Source organism: Prionailurus viverrinus, chromosome B3 (assembly GCF_022837055.1).
Source record: "Prionailurus viverrinus isolate Anna chromosome B3, UM_Priviv_1.0, whole genome shotgun sequence".
NCBI lineage: Eukaryota > Metazoa > Chordata > Mammalia > Carnivora > Felidae > Prionailurus > Prionailurus viverrinus.
This window is the reverse complement of record NC_062566.1, coordinates 62,980,413-62,986,412: the sequence shown is the minus strand read 5'-3', so window position 1 is coordinate 62,986,412 and position 6,000 is coordinate 62,980,413.

The following is a 6,000-nucleotide window of genomic DNA, read 5'->3' as shown; positions in this document are numbered from 1 at the left end:
TCAGTAGATGAGCGATTTATTGGAATTCTCAGGTTGGAAACAAAGAACTATGATTAATAGTTTTAAAAAATAAACGACATGAAAAATTTATAGATTCTAGAGAGGTAGAACTTATTTAGAAAATCAAATAGAATTTCTAGGACCAATAATAAGTGGAAATAAGAACAAGATTGGTGGGTTAAATACAATGTTGGAAACTGAAAGGGGTAAGTGATCTGGAAGAAACACCAGAGAGTATTTGGGTTGAAATCTGGGTAATAAAAGGAATGAAAATACTAAAAATTTTAGCTATAATATATGAATGAAAAAAAAGTATACTTCATGTTCAGACTGTGGAGGAGAAAAATAATAGGACAGGAAACAACTGAATAAATAACGGCAAAGGATTTCCAAAGTGAAAAGCATCAAGGCAAAGAAAGACACATAATAGCAATACTGCTAAAAACGATAAAGGAAAAAAAAGTTGAAAATAGCCAAAGGGGAAAAATATACCTTACTTTCAAAGGTACAGAAATAAGAATAATAGTTGACTTATCAATGGAAATAATGAAAGGCAGATAATGGAATGACATTTTCAAGCTGTTGAAAGACAATTGTCATCCTGGATTTTATACCCACCAAAAATGTTCTCCAAAGTGAAAGTGAAATAGACAATAGCAGACAAACAAAAAGAAAATGAAATATCCTCAATGAAATGCATACAAAAGTTAGTTCTGCTGGCAAAAGGAAAATGATTCCATTAAGATACAAAACAGATGAACATAAGGGAAGAGAAGCAAAAATAATGTAAAAACAGGGAGGGGGACAAAACATAAGAGACTCTTAACTACAGAGAACAAACTAAGGGTTGCTAGAGGGGTGTTGGGTGGGTGGATGGGCATTAAGGAGGGCATTAAGGAGGGCACTGGTTGGGATGAGCACTGGGTGTTATACTCCAGTATATTCATCTGTATATTCCAGATGAATCACTGGAATCTACTCCTGAAATCACTGTTGGACTATATGCTAACTTGGATGTAAATTAAAAATAAATAAATAAATAAATTAATTAATTAATGTTAAAAAACAAAATAGGAAAATGATTCCAAATGGAAGCATAGAAATTCAACAGGAATAATAAAAATGTGGGTAAATATAAATGAATACTGATGGTACATAGCAGCAATTACAACACTTTTTGGGGGAATAAAATAGATGCATTAGTACAATGATTGATGACAATAACAGAAAGGATGGTGCTATGTAGTATTCTAAAGTCCTAGCATTGTTCAGGAAGTTTTAAATGTATGGAATTATATTACGTTGTAATAAGATCAGACTGTATGGTGTATTCTTCAGGATAGGCACTAACCATAATAAAAGAATGTGTAATTAACAAACTAACAGGGGCACCTGGGTGACCCAGTCAGTGTTCGACTTTGGCTCAGGTCATGGATCTCACAGCTTGTGAGTTTGAGCCCCGTGTCAGGCTCTGTGCTGACAGCTCGGAGTGTGAAGCCTGCTTTAGATTCTGTGTCTCCCTCTCTCTCTCTCTGCCCCTCCCCTGCTTGTGCCCTGTCTCTCTTTCTCAAAAATAAATAAACATCAAAAAAAATTTAAAAAAAAAGAGTGGGGGATAATAATGAAGGAAATCTGTTTAACCTTAAATAATGTAAAGAAGGAAAAAAAGGAACATGAAACAAGTGAAGAGAAGAAAACAGTTATACACACAAATACATGAGTAATTACATTAAAAGTAGTTGCTTTGGTTAAAAAATATTTCACACTAGATTAAAAAAACTGTAAGAGGAGTGCCTGGGTGGCTCAGTCCATTAAGTGTCAGACTCTTGATTTCAGCTCAGGTCACGATCTCACGGTTGGTGGGATCAAGCCCTGTGTTGAGCCATGCACTGGGGTCTATGATGACAGTGCAGAGCCTGCTTGGGACTCTCTTACTCCCTCTCTCTCTCTCAAATTAAATAAATTAACTTTAAAAAATACAATCAGATGCTATTTATAATTGATATTCTTTAAATATAAGGATAGAGAGAGGAGCCTGGGTGGTTCAGTCGGTTAAGCGCCTGACTCTTGGTTTTGGCTCAGGTCATGATCTCGCAGCTTTGTGCGTTTGAGCCCCACATTGGGCTCTGTGCTGGCCTGCTTGGGATTCTCTCTCTCTCCCTCTCTCTCTGCTCCTCCCCACTCATGCCTTCTCTCTCTCTTTCTCTCTTAAAATAAATAAATAAACTTAAAAAAATAAATATAAGTATAGAGAAAGGTTGGAAGTAAAAGGATACAAAAATATACAGCATTGTAACTCTAAACAGAAAATCTGCTGCGTTATTCTACTTTTAAAATGGATGATAAATGATAATCCATCAGAAAGAAAACAATTCTAAATTTGCTTTCACATACCTCCAAATATCTAAAGCAAAATGGACAAAACTTAAAGGAGAAGACAAATCCTTACAACCAGTTCCATCAATTATTGGTAAAGAAGGGAAAGGAAAAATATCAGCAAAGATATAGAAGATCTAAAGAAAACTTTCAACAAACCTCCTGTAAGTGGCATATATACAGCACTGCGCCCAACAGTAATAGAATGCACATTCTACATAAATGAATATGGATCATTTTCCAAAGTTGGTCATGTGGGCCACAAAGCAAGCTACAACCAATTGCAAGAGACTAAAATCATCTAGAGTACATTCTTTGACCACTACTTACTTAATTAAGCTGGAAATCAATAACTAAAAAATAACAAATATCTTTGTTTCCTATCCTAAACGAACACTACAACAAATAAGAACAACCAGAAGTTTTCCATTGCAAAAACTGATGCAGAAATTATTTTCAAACATTTAAAACCATGCTGTAAAATAAATTTGCATTGATTTTCAGCTAATTACCAAAAATCTGCAGAGCATTTGTTTTGATTAACTTTGTATAGATGAAATAATACATGAAATTGCTTAATTGTTTTTGCCAATAAATGAGGTTCCCCTCTTAAAGATGTCACTCTACATACCTGGGATCACTAATATGATAAAGATTATACTTGAATTGAAAACTTTGTTATTAAAAAAGGGCCAACCTGTCAACTTCACATATTTAGTCAATTGCCACAAAAATAAGAAAATCTTAAGCACATCTACTAACCTTGATAGACTGACTGTATGGTCCAATGCCAGCAGGTGCTCAATGAGAAATACTCTGAACATGGAGGATTTCTTTGGGACGAGAGGGAGACCATCACCAATCTTCACGTCACTCTGGTGGGCAAGGCAATCTACTGAGAAACGTATTCCTTCCAGCAACCTAGTTTCTACACATACTCTGAAAAGTAAGCCAAATTGAAAGGAATGAGGTAAAATTAAAAAAATCAAAACCCCAAACCATGGTAATCAATGTGGAAGATCGTTTATTGTTGTGGGTTAAGTTATCGGATGGAACCTAAACATTTATTTTTTGTTCCTTTCCTAATTCTAGTGAAGCAACAGTAATACTATAAATCTAAAAATACATCTTTAGCAATGTTGCAAAGTTAGAGGGGTGCTAACAGCATACCAGAAGAGGAAGGGATTTCTGGAAGGTATGAAGCAAGACTATGAAAGAAAAACTGGGGAAAAATTGCAACAAAGTAGAGAATTTGCAAACTCAAAACAAAACAAAAACAAAGAAAGGATATTACATTCAACAATTATAACTTTCACCTCTTTGCTAGTTCACATGGGGTGATGTAAAAGTTAGTCTATTTAACCTCCAGTTCACTAAACTGATCTTCAGCCTGTTCTATTATTCAGCCTGAGTGATTTTTTTAATGTTTATTTTAATTTTTGAGAGAGAGAGAGAGAGAGAGAGAGAGAGAGAGGGAGGGAGGGGCAGAGAGAGAGAGGGAGACACAGAATCGGAAGCAGGCTTCAGGCTCGGGGCTGTCAGCACACAGCCCGACATGGGGCTAGAACACATGAACAGCGAGATAATGACCTGAGCCGAAGTCAGATGCTTAACTGACTGAGCCACCCAGGAGCTCCTGGCCTGAATGATTTTTAAGAAATCACTAATAATTTCATTTTCATAGCAGCTTTTAATTTTTTTTCAATTTTTCAAGTTTATTTCTTTTGAGAGAGAGAGAGAGAGAAGGGAAAAAGAGAAGCCTAAGCAGACTCCACACTTAGCATGGAGTCCACTGTAGGGCTCACTCTCACGACTGTGACATCATGTCCTGAGTCAAAATCAAGAGTTGAATGCTTAACCAACTGAGCCACCCAGGCACCCCCATAGCAGCTTTTCAAAAAAGCTATTATCTACCTCGGGTGCCTGGGTGGCTCAGTTAAGCATCAGACTTCAGTTCATCTCATGGTTCGTAAACTTGAGTCCCTCTCAGGGGAGCACGAGCCCTGCTTTGGGTGAGCCCTGTTTCTCTATCTCTCTCTCTCTCCCTCCCTTTCTCTCTCTTCCTCTCTGCCCCTAGTGGGATTCTCTCTCTCTCCCTCTCGCTCTGCCCCTCACTCACTTGCACCCTCTCTCTCAAAAAAAAAAAAAGAATGTAAAAAATTAAAAAAATATTATCTACCTCAATATCACTAAAGATATTAAATAGAATAATTTTGAAGTTTTCTTTATTTATCAAATTAACTTTGTTTCCACAAAAGTTCCATTGTTTTATTTGTTGAGTTCCTTGCCTCTTTGTGCTTGTGTTGGTTATTCTTGAATTTTGGTTCTTGGTTATCTACTCATTTATATGCAAGGATCTTGATTACTGAATATTGTTACCTGGAGTGTATTTCAAGTGACAATGTTCACCTGAACATTGTTCTGACAGCAAAGATGATTCCCTGGTGTTGGCCACACTTACAGGCTGGCTTGTGTATATACCATACCTTTTTGGTGGACACATTCCCTTGTTTTGGGGACCCCACTAATCAGAAGAGACCCTATCCCATTAAAATCTCCTTTGGGACTCTCTCATATCATATTTAGTTTTCCCAGTTTGTGGCTTTATCCTGTACTTAGTAGAGTCAGCTACTTTGAAAGCAGAGTGCTGGTATAGTTGTTTTAACACCTTGTAATTAATTGGCCAACCAGACATAGCCTATTCCTCTCAGTTCCTTATAGCTGCTAATCATGGGCTTATTCCTTTTGTTTTGGAAGATCTTTTCCATCTCTATGGAGCTTTGTTGGGATATGCCATCAGTCTTATCCTATTTGCTTTGTATCTTCCAGAAATTTGTACTTCTGATAGACCCCTTCCCTGCTTTCTGTAGTTGCTATGGATTTATTATTGTTTTATATTTCTTGTGTCAGTTCAATAGAATTCTGGTAGGGAGGAAAGACAAAAGCTGTCAAAATGTTCAGTCAGTTCTCTTGAACCAGTATATAAATTTCTGTCAACTCACTCGAACTGAATGAGCAATTAAACAAATGTAATCTGATAACACTTTCTAGTTTACTGAAATGGGAGCCATCCATCTTAATTCCAACTCTCCATTAACGTTTTAGTAAATTCACTTAGACTCTGATTTCTAAACTTTCTTCAATATTAAGAAGTACACTGTCCCACTCCCCAACTCTTTGTCTCTTTTGTATCTCTAATCTTTCTCCTGTGGGTCCTTCTTTTCTTCTACAACTGATGATAAATCTTCCCTATCCCCCAAATAGCTCCTCAATTCAACCTCTCTCCTGTCCTTCACAGCCCTTTCATTAACTCTAAGCCCTATAGCGATGAACACTGCCAAATACTCACTCTTGAGGAAGTTTTCCTTGGAGTTCCATGATTCTATCTCTTTAGCAACCTCTTAGTTTGAAGTTAGTGGGATAATGGGGAGTGGAAAGAGCATAATGCCAAAGATAGAGAAGAATCATGAAAATTCATCAGGAATGGGGAAAGGATGGAAAACAATGCTGAGCCTTCATAAGTCAAAACCTATGTTCTTTCTTTTCTTAGTCTTCATCTGCAGCAATGAACACCACTGAACCCTCTCTCTGAATGTAGCTTCCTTAGAATTCCATGGTATTATT